The sequence below is a fragment of the Trachemys scripta genome, chromosome 4, assembly GCF_013100865.1.
Source record: "Trachemys scripta elegans isolate TJP31775 chromosome 4, CAS_Tse_1.0, whole genome shotgun sequence".
NCBI lineage: Eukaryota > Metazoa > Chordata > Testudines > Emydidae > Trachemys > Trachemys scripta.
Window position 1 is genome coordinate 70,003,868 of NC_048301.1, and position 13,291 is coordinate 70,017,158.

The following is a 13,291-nucleotide window of genomic DNA, read 5'->3' on the forward strand; positions in this document are numbered from 1 at the left end:
TGGCAGGCACCAGGGACACCAAGGAGCTGTTGGGGCTGCCACTAGCCATTTACCCTAGCAAGACAAATTACAACCCCAGAACCCAGATACCCCCTGAATGGGAGTGTAGGAAGGAGCCCAGGGAAGCTGAATATGGTTTGGCTGTGTTACTGACTGCAAACCGGCCAGCACGTTGCAGCCATATTCCCCACTGACCCAGTGGCAGACCACTCTGACACTATTACGCTCCTGGGCTGGAACGTGGTGGAGTCGAGTGGGTCTGCATCCCCCTACCTCTTGCCACCCCACCCTTAGGCCAAGAGGCCTGCGTTGGTCTGTCGCCACCTGAGCTGGAACGCCAGATGATTTTACTATCTGCTCCGTCAGAGAGCTGATCCCCCTAGACTGCTGTCTTGCTCTGCCTGACTGCAGGCCAGAGCTGTTAACTATTTGCTGCCCTGCTATGGCTGAGAGTCGGGACTCACAGACCCAATTGCTGCCCAGCCTGGACTGGCAGGCTGGGGCCTACTAACTGTCGGCTAATTACCCTCTGAACTGAGTTGCTCCAGAAGCATTGTAGTGAGGGGGTGTGGTCTCCCTCCCTGATGGATGCAACTGTGTAACAGGGGAGAATTGCTCCAGCTGGGAGTGGCCTACTAAGGCAGGAAGGACTCTTACGAGATCAAGGGATTTTAGACAGTACCCAGCTGAAGGCTGGAAGGGAGACTTTTGTGTTTAGTTTTGAACTCAATGGCTATTGTGACTGGATTGGAAAAACCTTCTGAGGAGCTTATTTGGGGATCCAAGAAGGGAAACAGAAGTGAAGGGCTGCGAGCAGAGTTGCTTTGAGGCCACCAGGAAGTGCCATGGGGCAGCCACTTGGCTACAGGATTTCTCCTCATGCTCACACTGACCAGCCCCAGAGAGTTGTTACTCTAGTAACTTTTGTGGATTCATAGATGCTAAGGCCAATAGGGACCATCTCCTCTGGGGTATGCTCCAACCATAACAGGATTTAGTCCAGAGACTAGGAATAATATGTTGTAACCCATGGTACTTACATGGCTAGGACCAAAGAAGAATATGCTTTTCAAACTGATCCCATCACTTTGGCACCATATCAGCATGAGAAGATGGAAAAAACCTTTCCTGAACAGAACCCTTGGGTGCTGCTATGATTGGAGTGAGACATTCCTTCCACAGCTATCTGAGAAAGGAAGTCTAATTTTCTGTCCAGTGAGGAAACTGTAACAGGATGCTTCCACCAGTGAACAGTCTCAAGAAGTCCCTCATTAACCAGAAAGGTTACCTTCTCTCTTTCCTTTAGTTCCAGTATGTCAAACAACTTGCGTAACTGGGACTGGACAAAAGCTAAGGGGATTTGAACACAGATGCCATTCTGTCTACCATGTCGTTAAAGGCCCTGATGTCACCAGGAGAAAAGGAAGTCAGGAGGGAGTGGTCAGTATAGGAGGATGCTGAAAAATGGACCCCACCTTCTGCTCTTATCTCAGTCCCTCAACTTCCATGGATGTGACAATGATTCTGCTGGTCTAGGAGAATGAAACCTGGATCTTAAAACAACCGGGTGCTTTTTAACTCAGTAGGTTCTTCCCTGATAGACTCTAACTGGAGAGACTGATGAGTGCAGGCCCATAGACCACCTTTCACAGGAGAACTCTAAAGCCTTAAATTCCCAAGGCCTGTTATATTGGGAAGGATTTAAGCTAGTGTCTTTTTTTCATGACAGGCCTTTGCAGAGAGAGACAAATCTCTTAAACCTTGACTTCCTTTCCCCATATGCTATAGCAATGACAACATAATAGTGTTACTTGAAAGACGACTAAATAATGAGACAAAAATTCTAATTGAGGGCCCAAACCTGACCCTTTTACTTATATTAAACAATACCATACTCTGAACAGCTCCATTTAAATGAATGGGACTACTTTTGGAGTAAAATACAGCTCATTAGAAGGGTGATAGAATTAGGCTCTAAGCAAACAGAACATACGAAAAACGAATCACATTTTTAAATACATGAATTAGTATTGAACTCCATTCTTAACACTAAAGATGGTTGGACTTTGAATCTGCTAGGTTAGCAAAAGAGAGGAACTGAAGGATGGTTTGGAAGTATGAGCTTTTATTGCATTGGTTCTAAAATGCCAAATCCAGGAGATGTGTGTGTATTCCTTAGCTGTTGAATGCTCCAAGAGGTTCAGTGGTCACATAGTAAGGTACATATCTCCTATGGGGGAGGGGGAGGGAGCTCTGCAAAGGTATTTTCATAAAGAAGAAATACTACTTATTGCATTTCATCTTTATTTAATCATTTCTACTGTCCGTTTGTTTGTTTGTTCTCTCATGGATTGGTAACTGGTTAAAAGATAGGAAACAAAGGGTAGGAATAAATGGTCAGTTTTCAGAATGGAGAGAGGTAAATGTGATGTCCCCCAGGTATCTGTCCTGGGCCCAGTCTTATTTAACATATTAATAAACGATCTAGAAAAAGGGGTAAACAAGTGAGGTGGCAAAATTTGCAGATGATATAAAACTACTCACGATAGTTAAGTCCCAGGCAGACTGTGAAGAGCTACAAAAGGATCTCACAAAACTGGGTGACTGGACAACAAAATGGCAAATGAAATTTAATGTTGATAAATGCAAAGTAATGCACATTGGAAAACATAATCCTAACTATACATATACAATGATGGGGTTTAAATTAGCTGTTACCACTCAAGAAAGAGATCTTGGAGTCATTGTGACTAATTCTCTGAAATCATCCACTCAGTGTACAGCGGCAGTCAAGAAAGCGAATAGAATGTTGGGAATCATCAAGAAAGGGATAGATAATAAGACAGAAAATATCATATTCCTCTATATAAATCCATGGTACGCCCATACCTTGAATACTGCGTGCAGATGTGGTCGTCCCATCTCAAAAAAGCTACATTGGAATTGGAAAAGGTTCAGAAAAGGGCAACAAAAATGATTAGAGGTATAGAATGGCTTCTGCATAAGGAAAGATTAATAAGACTGGGATTTTTCAGCTTGGAAAAGAGGTGACTAAGGGGGGTTATGATCGAGGTCTATAAAATCATGAGTGGTATAGAGAAAGTAAATAAGGGAGTGTTATTTACTCCTTCTCATAATAGAAGAACAAGGGGCCACCAAATGAAATTAATAGGCAGCAGGGTTTAAAACAAACACAAGAAAGTATTTTTTCACGCAACGCACTGTCAATCTCTGGAACTCCTTGACAGAGGTTGTTGTGAAGGCCAATACTATAACGGGGTTCAAAAGGAGCTAGATAGATTCTTGGAAGATAGGTCCATCAATGGCTATTAGCCAGGATGGGCAGGAATGGTGTTGTTAGCCTCTGTTTGCCAGAAGCTGGGGTTGGATGACAGGGCATGGATTACTTGATGATAACCTGTCTGTTCATTCCCTTTGGGGCACCTGCCATTGGCCACTGTCAGAGGACAGGATACTGGGCTTAATGGACCTTTGGTCTGACCCATTATGGCCGTTATGTTCTTATGTTCTCTTGATTATCTGTATTTGGCATCTCCTCTATTAAATGACCAGACCTTAGAATATCATGCTTAATTAATACATACTTAGGTATTACAGAGTCACTTGACACTAGCAGAATGTATTTTTCTCTTCTCCTTCCCTCCACCACTCCATTAAGCAAAATTTACACTTAATACTCTTCCAATTAGGCATTGCCATTTACTGTCATTAGGCTAAATTAGTTCCATGGGAGACATCCCAATAAAGTGACTAGCCCAGTTAGGTGGCATAGACTGTACAATGAAAGGAATGCACACTTCCATTCGACAGCTTCCTCTCATCTGAATTACTGTCCAGTATTTGGTGTTCATGACTTCCAATAGTATTTCTATTAAACTGTTCCTTTCATTAGAAAAATCATAACAATTACTTCTTACATTAAAAAAGTATACACAAGGGGGGGCTCTTACACCTGTATCCAAGATTTCTGAGGTCTTCTTTCCTCAGCAAGTCTATTATTATGATTACACAAATGTGCAACAGATGTTAACTCTCCAGCTCTGATTAGAGTAAACCCCTTAAAATGCAGCCTTGCTTCAAAGGCTCCCTATAGTTTTAAATAGTGCGTTCCTGAACCAATCACTTAGCTTTCCTGGATGTTATCAGGAAAAAAATTCTTATTTATTCAGAACCACAAAAATAACCATGGCAGCAGAAATCCACCCAAAACAAAGTGGTACAAGAGAAAGATAAGACAAAACCCCAGGCAACTAGAAGAGAACACACACACACACAAGGCAAAGCAGTATTGTGGGGGTGAATAGAATACTTGACTGGAAGTTGGGAGATTTGGGCTCTGTTCCCTGATCTGCCATTTAGTCACTGTGTGATCTTGTGGGATTCCCTTCACCTATCTCTGCTTCAGTTTCCATTTCTGTAAAATGGAGATAATGAGACTGACTTTCCCTTGTAAAGTGCTTTGAGATCTGGTGAAAGTGCTTTATAAGAGGCAAGTATTATTATAATGGCAATAAACATGTCAACTGCACTGTATACTAATGCAGCACAAACACAAAGGAAATAAACACCAGCGTAATGAAGGCAAAGTAGTAGAGGCCAACAAATACCTAAATAGATAACATTCAACTCAAAACAGCTTAAAAAACCAAAAAGGGCACTAAATGTATTGGCCCGATCCAGACTTGTTTCTGTTCCAAGGATCACCCTAGGCCAGGGGTGGGCAAACCTTTTGGCCCGAGGGCCACAGCTGGATGGGGAAATTGCATGCAGGGCCATGAATGTAGGTCTGGGGCAGGGGGTTGGGGTGTGGGAGGGAGTGCAGGGTATGGGAGGGGTGCGGTGTACAGGAAGGGGCTCAGAGCAGGGGGTTGGGGTGCAGGAGGGGTGCAGAATGCACAAGAGGGCTCAGGACAAAAGATTTGGGTAAAGGGTGCAGGAGGGGTTTGGCAGGGGGCTCAGGGCAGGGGGTTGGGGTGCGGGAGGAGTACGGCAGGGGGCTCAGGGCAGGGGGTTGGGGTGCAGGAGGGGTGCAGCAGGGGGCTCAGGGCAGGGAGTTAGGGTGCAGGAGGAGTTTGGGGTGTGGCGGGGGTTGGGGTGCAGGCAGGGGGCTCAGAGTAGTGGGTTGGGGTGTAGGAGAGGTACAGCAGGTGTTCAGGGCAGGGGGGTGGGGTGCAGGGTGCAGGAGGGGTTCGGGGTGCAGGCTCCGACCTGGCGCCCCTTACCCGGAGCAGCTCCGAGGTGGCAGCGGCACGCAACAGGGCTAAAACAGGCTCCCTGCCTGCCTTGGCCCCGCTCTGCGCCGCTCCCAGAAACAGCTGGCACCACAACCCTGCGGCCCCTGGGGGAGCGGGGGCCGAGGGCTCCGTGCACTGCCATTGTCTGCGGGTACCTCCCCTGAAGCTTCCATTGGCCACGGTTCCCCGTTCCCGGCCAATGGGAGCTGCGGGGGGTGGTGCTTGGAGCTGAGGGCAGCGCATGGAGCCCTCTGCCTCCCCTCAGGGACATGGTGCTGGCTGCTTCCAGCAGTGGCACGGGGCCCGTGGCACCACGGGGGTGGCAATCCCGCAGGCCAGATCCAAAGCCCTGATGGGCTGGATCCAGCCCGCGGGCTGTAGTTTGCCCACCCCTGCCCTAGGCTATAGCTCCCATAGCTCTGCTTCTCCACATGAGGCAGTCATCTTGTCTTACTTGGTCCCATACGGGGGCAAAGGAACAGTATAGAGACTTCCCCAGCAGACTGTGTAAGGGTCTTCCAAGGAAAATAATGGAAACCCCATTGCAGGAGGCATTTAAAACAAGACTGAGCAAAGCACTGGCAGAAGACTGTTGGGAAGAATCTTGCACTGACCCCTGAGAGGAAGATGAGAAAGGGTGGCCAAATGACTAAGATTTTTTCCCTTCTGTAATTTCTATAAGTAACATCAATGATAAACCTGACTTTCCTGGTGTCACATCTGAGATACCACATGTCACTCATAAGTACAATTTGAAAGAGCATTGAAGCTCACTGAATAGTCCCTTCAGGCCTTAACAGTCTCATCAATAGCAATGGGTATTTTCTTATTATCCTCAGTTTATTCATGAATAAAGTAAGATATAAAGAAGTTAAATGACTTGTCCAAGGTCATACAGTGAGTTGGTGGCACAGACAAGAATAGAACCCAGAAATCTTATTGTGCACTCCCCTGCTACAAATCACTAGCCTATACATGCATATATATAAAGATTTTTTTCTAAAAATATACAAAATTAAGGAAAACATGAACAAGGCATATTTCTCTGTGGGATTATGTTGATTATCTGTCTGAGTATTTTGTAATGGAGAAGTGTTGCTTAATATAATAGGTTGTAAAACTAAAGAAATCCCCTAGAGAGTGTGCTATTTCTGGCTAAATCCAGATTGACTAGAGTTTAGGAAATGATAATTATGTACCCTTTCAGACATTGCTGTAAATCCTCACTTTGTTAACAAGTGAGTAATTACAATATCACAGTGAAATTCTATGGAAGCAACATATACAGTGGATGTTAGTTGAAGAGTGTGGCTAATGAATACCACATTGGCTCCACACAAAGAACACAGCACTGACGATTTGGAGGTTTGGTTCAGATAAGCACAGAGGTGAAAGTAAGCCGGTATGGTCCAATACAGCATACCGGCAAGAGCTAGTACGCCATGCCGGACTGGACTGGCTTCCGCGGCAGTGATTTAAAAGGCCCAGGGCTCCAGCCGCTGCGGAGCTCGGGCAGGGATTTAAACGGCCCGGTGCGCCGGCTGCTGTGGGGAGCCCCGGGCCCTTTAAATCTCGAGAGGCCCTGCCTCTTCCGGTTGAGGCCCTGCCTCTTCTGGTTCAGGCCACGCCCCTGCTCAGGACTTCGGCGTACCGGTAAGTCCTTTAAGTTACTTTCACCCCTGGATAAGCACCCAAAACTTTAGGTCCTTATCCAGAGCTAGCAGAAGTCTGTATTCTTGATATTGGCAGATGGAAGTTAAAGGGAATAGTTCAAAGTAACAAAAAAAAAAACAGAGAGAGAGAGAGACTGATCTTAAAATTAGAAATGAATCTGAATTAAGGACTACATTTTGTCCCCATTTATGCCTAGGCAACCAAGTTAAAATTAAGACAACTAGGAGCAGAATTAGTCCCCAAATATTCTTTGGAGATTTTTTTTAATTGAACTCTGTTTTCATTATTTTTTGCAGCTGCACTTCCAGGTTCAAGCTAGAACTGGAGGTGGAATTGCTGAAATACTACAAGAACAATTGTTCTTGTACAAGACACTCTGATCTCATGTATTTTTCCAACTTAGGTTCTAGAGATTCAGGAGGTTAGTCTGGGGAAAAAAGCTTGAATAAGTATCCAAACTTTGATATACTTTTCCAAACCAAACATTACGGGGTTCAGCAATCACTGGAAATCCAGCCAGAAATCTCCTATGAAAAGGGTGTCTTTCAAGAATTTCATTAATCTCTAGTTCTTCTATGTGAAGAACTTCTGGACTTCAGTGTGACTACCTGTGGTGGTATAAGGTACTATTTATTCAGTATGAGAAGAGACTCCAGTCTAGCCCTCTAGCTGGCCAGAAGTACTGTCAACAGAGTTGTTCTTTTTGATCGTTTTACCTCTGGTGCCAACTGAAAACAGAGTATGAAAGGAAGCAAAAGTTTTTGTTGAAAATATCACTGACTTTTTATGAACTTCAAAATGAGTTCAGCATTTTAATTCAAGTTTTGAGCAAATATTTGGAAGAACTGTTCTTAGCTAAATTAGTTTACCCAGCTCTAGTTTTAATAATCAATCTTAATAATTCTCAGGATTCCTAGTGTAATAATATTTTGCATGTCTATAGCACCTTTAATTCAAGGATCTGATAGTTCTTTAAAACGTTAATTAATCTTCACAACTCTCCTGTGAGTTACTATTTGTTTATGCATGTGCATGAATCAGGTTTTAAGGTTGCGGTTAAACCAATTTATGAAACTTTAGCTTGTGGTTTCCTTAGTTTTTAATGTTTTGAGCTTTTTTAATTGTGTGTGTCATGATTATTCTTTTGTTTTGAATTGCATTTAACCTCAGCTAAAGTCAAAATGGTTTGGTTTGGGGCGGGGGGGGGGAGCAGAGAGAGAATTTCCAAAGTTTTTAAAAAAGGAAACATAGGGAATTGTTAAACGTTTAGCCAGGCTGTGCAATGAAAGAGAGGATAAGTGTGTGTGTGTCTGTGTGTGTTTGTGTGTGTAAGTAAAAAAACCAAACAAACAAAACCCAACCCTCTGTAGGGTAGGAGAATGGGCAGGTCTGTTTTAGCAGGGGATCTCCTGTCCTTGCCCATCCCATCCAGTCCCCTCTTACACACTGCCACACAACAAACTACAAAGGTCCTGAATTCTACACCTCATGGTGCCTGGTGGGCACACCCTACAATCCTTCCCCACATTTACCTCTGCTTGGGCAGTGGAATTACACAGACCAAGAATGGGCTGGGGTTTCCCTTAATGCCTGATCCTAGTCTATTGAAGTTAGTGGTAGATTTGCAATGGATTTAGTTAGGAACAGGATTGGGTCTAGAGTTTTTTTTCCAAGGGTTGGGGTGCACAGAGTTGTGCTACTGCACTCCTGTGTGCAGGAGAAGAGATATAGTAAACGTTGTGCAGTTTGACCTTCCAAAATTCAATTCTGTTATTATTATTATATTATTCCCGTTAGAGCGAGAAGATGGGTGAGGTAATATTGTTTACTGGACCAACTTCTGTTGGTGAGAGAGCGAGAGAGCCTTTTGAGCAATAAAGAGCTCTTCTTCAGGTCTGGGAAAGGCCTGGTCTATGTTTCAGAGTTAGATCCATATAAAGCAGCTTATGTTGACCTAACTATGTAAGCGTCTATAATATAACGTTTCTCCCACCGATTTAACTCACCCACTAAGATGACCTAATAACTCAAACACATACAGGTAGTCACAGTACTTGTTAGGAAGGCTGAGGTTCTGGCCTGGAGTCACTCCTGTCTGGCTAGCCACCCGTGGTTCCACTTCTGAGGGTTTCCTCCCATCCTCGGGCCCTGGGTCTGGGTCACTTGGGGTTTTGTTGCTTCATAGGAGGCTCGCTTTCTAACAACATTCAGAAGGGAAGCTAATGCTCCTCTGCTGCCAAGAGATACATGAGTCATGCTGCACCAACCAAGGAATGCCAAGAATGATCACATCAAAGCATATTGTTTATCGGTGCTCTTCTGTGATAGCCTCTAAGGGCACGGTCTCTTGAGTAACTAGTCCTGACGATAGGGATGACCCATCAATCGTCTTCACCAGGCCTGGTGTAGGTTTTGGCTGAAGAGGAATCAGAGAGTTTTGTCTGCCTCAACATCTGTAAAGTTGGCAGGAGCCTCAGAGTCTATTACTAGTTATGGTTGTGAGGGTAGGGTGGGTGGATCTGCTGTGCCTGCCCCAATACCTTCAGCAGCAACTGGAAATGCAGGGAGACATCCTGGGTCCCAGTTCAGGTTCTGCTTGAGGCCAGGGGGTGGTTCTGAAGCATGCAGTTCTAGTTGTGTGCAGGCTGTACCCCCTACTGGGCCTGGACTGATCTGTTTGCTGAGTTCTTCTGAGATGGGCAGGAGGCAAGGACATGACCACCACAGTAAAAACAGAGGTTCAGCTGTTGTTGACACGCTGCCTCCTCCGTTGGCTCTGGTTGACCTGCATGGGTTTAGGACTTACTTCTACAGCCTGTGGTGCAGAGGTGATGCTACCTCTCCTTTCCCCCTTCTGCTCATAGAGCCAAAAGTAGATGCACAGGGTGAGGTCAACAAAGGCATCTATGCAGGTGTGGTTTTCAGCATGGAATAGTTCATCATTAGCTTTTACCTCGTCATTGAGTCCCCACTGGAATTGGTGAAGTTGGGCTCCCTCATTCCATTCAGCATCAGCCACAAGCCATCAGAAATGGGCAGTGCAGGTGGTGTCTGGCCCTTGTCCCAGTGAAGGTTCTGGAGGGCAGCTTCGGCAGAGTGGACGCGATGTGGGCCATCAAAGATTGTTGTGAAGGCTAGCAGGAAGGCATCCCAGTTGGAGAGCACTGGGCTGCTTTGCTCCAACAGTGGGGAGGCCCAATTGAGTGCTTCACCAGAGAGTAGGCTGACTACTAGCCCCACCTTAGTTTGGTCTGTGGGGTATGCTTGGGGGCAGAGCAGCCTGCATTGGTTCAGGAAACCCTGGAATTTCTATCTGCGTTGAACCATTCGGACAATGGCACTGTGGCACTGTGGGGGCTGGTTCAGGTGACGTATGGACTGTTCAGGCACATAGTGCCACTGCTTCTTCCTGGCAGTGAGCTGTGCCACCTGAACCTATGACTGGGTTAGTTGCTCATGCAGGGTCTGTGCTTTGAGTGCACACTGCATAGCATGGGCCTGTAGTCCAAGGTTCTCTGCCTGCAAACAGGTGACTTGGTCCTGCAGGTCCCGGGCCCTAGAAAAGCCATTAGTTGGAGAGCATGGTGTCTCTCCCCTTCCATCACTGGTGGAGAGGTTGGATGGATTGAGGGGGACCGATGCAAAGGTGGTCTGAGGAAACTGTCATGATGAGGGCTGTCAGAACTTGTGGTCAAAGCCAAGTTGGGTACTGGGAAGTCAGAGTCCAAGACAGGCCAGAGGGCAGACTGAGAGTCAGGTGTCAAGCAGATAGGCAGGGTCAGGTTACCAGGAGGTTGGAGTCTGAGACTGGCCAGAGGGAAAATCGAAAATTAGGTGTCAGGAGGCAGGCAGGGGCAGGTTGCCAGGAGACTGGTTCTGGCACCAGATTACAGTCAGCCGTTGAAGAGCAAAATCAAGGACAAGTTAGGGTCAGAAGCGAGAGTCTAAGGTCTATCACAAGCAGGGTGTGGACCAGAGACCAGCAGGCAGTCTATGTTGTTACTCAACTCCTTATCATGGCTTCCTGGTTTAAATACTGGTACCGACCAATCAATGAACTGTGAGGGGTTGCCATTTAGGTCCTACTGGGCAGTACTTCCTGCCAAGCCTAGCCTGCTTGGGGAGCTTAATTTAGCTTCTAGTTGTGATATGGTGGCATCAGCAGGCTTCAACCACTGTGGTCCTAGGTTCTAGCCCTGTAGGTTCTTACAGCACATGTCCAAGTCTTTTCAGGACTGAGGTCCAGAAAATATTTATCAGCTGTTAATGAATAATCTATTATTTGACCGTCTCTAGCATAAACTGAAGCAGATATTAATAATAATAATAATAGGTAGCTCTTATATAGTGTTTGTCATCCACAGAGGTCAAAGAACTTTAGAAAAGAGGTCAGTATTTTTATCCCCATTATAGAAACGGGGAAACTGAAGCACAGAGAGGCGAAGAGGCTTGTCCAAACTCAAGTAATTTTTTGTCAGATTATTGTATTAAAAAAAGTGGGAAGCCTTAGATTTAAGTTAAAAATCAACCAGCGAGTCAACTCTCAGAATTCAGTTATTTCTTAGCTTGAGAGATTAAGAGAAATAGGTAATTTAAAAATATATCTAACTCCTGAATTAAATTATATACATACTTTTTAAATTTAAAAAAATTGTTTACCTATGAATAAGTGCTGCAAGTTTGGGGAGTATATGGCCTGCTATCTTGTAAAAATAAATTTAATCCTTGCTTTAAATGACAATCTGAACACAACTATAACTATGAAGCTACCACAATGCCTTCCTGAGAGTGATAATACTGCCATAACTCAATGGGCTGTGAGGATTAGTTAGTTGGTGTCATACAACGTGATACTAATAGTACTTCTGAATTCAAATATTGAACACAGTGAGTAGAGCGTTCGCCACCCTCATGCTGTTTTCTGAGAAATCTGGGTAAGCGAGCAGCAGAAGAGAAAGAGACCCTGTATCTTGTTGACAAGTGAGAAACGTCTTTTACATCTAGGTCATGATAGAAATAATTTAAACTGGATATACATATTTAATATACACATATATAATATACTCTGTTCACACATCTATTTCATCTTCCCTCTGGATAAAGTATAGGAAAAATCAATGATACTGTTTAATCTCATTTTACTGATGTTGAGAGGCTCAAGTGACCTGCTTTTCCTCTGAAATGTTTGTACTAAGGAGCATATTTGAATCTGCTTAAGATTCCCATGAAGTGCGTGTGTATTTTAATTGTGTTGCCTCCCTGCGTTTTTCACTCAAAAAGCTGTGGCATTTTGGCAGTTATTCCATTTCACTGTTTGTAGGAATGAATTTGAATGTAAAGGAGAAGAGTGAGAACTGAATAAGCAATATGTAGAGCAAAATTCTCCTGTATCCTAAAGGTTCATCTCCAATCAAAAATCTACTCTCCTAAACTGGGAATTTCAGGATGTAGGGAGAGCAAAATATTATCTGTCATCTAAATGTTCATCATCCTGGTATCTGAGTACCTACTAGATCTGGATTTTGCTCTGATTTTGGAAGCTATACAAACCCTTTTTTAAAAGGGTGTGGGTTGTATGCAGAAACATTGGATGTGCAGGTGTCTGGGGAGAATATAAACCCTTTGCATAATCCATTCACTATCCTCAAGAATCTTTATAGAATTCTCTTTTACTTTTTCTGCAGGATTCAAGCAAAAAAATTGATGTTCTTCACAAGACTGATGGCCACTGCTGCGCCATTGAGATGTTGACTATTGTAGGATGGGTCTCTCTCAGTCTCTCCTGTTGGAGCTGTTCCACTGTGTGTAATTAATTAAATATTTATTAGATGAGCTAGAGTGATTGACTGACTCTGTAGTCTGATTGTTAGAGGACTCACCTAGGCTATGGAAGAACTGGGGTCAAGCCCCTTCTCCAGTGTGTAGAACTAATTAAATATTCAGTGGAAAAGCTTTAACAGGAGACAGAGAGCTACACCCCTTCATCCCAATTCCCTGGTGGTGAGGGCACTCACTTGGGAGGTGGTAGACCTGCATTTAAGGCCTTCCTCCCAATCCAGCAGAGCAAGAACTTGAACCTGGGTCTCCTACAGCCCTGAGGAGTCCTGCAACTACCAGGCTCTTGGCCGATCTGGAGTGGGGGTGGCTCTCATTTTTCTTGAAAACATTTTGGAAGGTTTCAGTTTCATCCTGGTACTGAACAGGAAAGCTTTAGAAATCACAACTGTTTTTTTGCAGGATGGGAAAGCCATTTCATGCCCAGCTCTCACTGCAAGCAATAGTTGCTGCAGCCTCCCTATTCTATGCTGGAGCTCTGCCCCTCTCCTGTCATCCACCTCTTGACTTGCTTCTCCTCAAAGCCC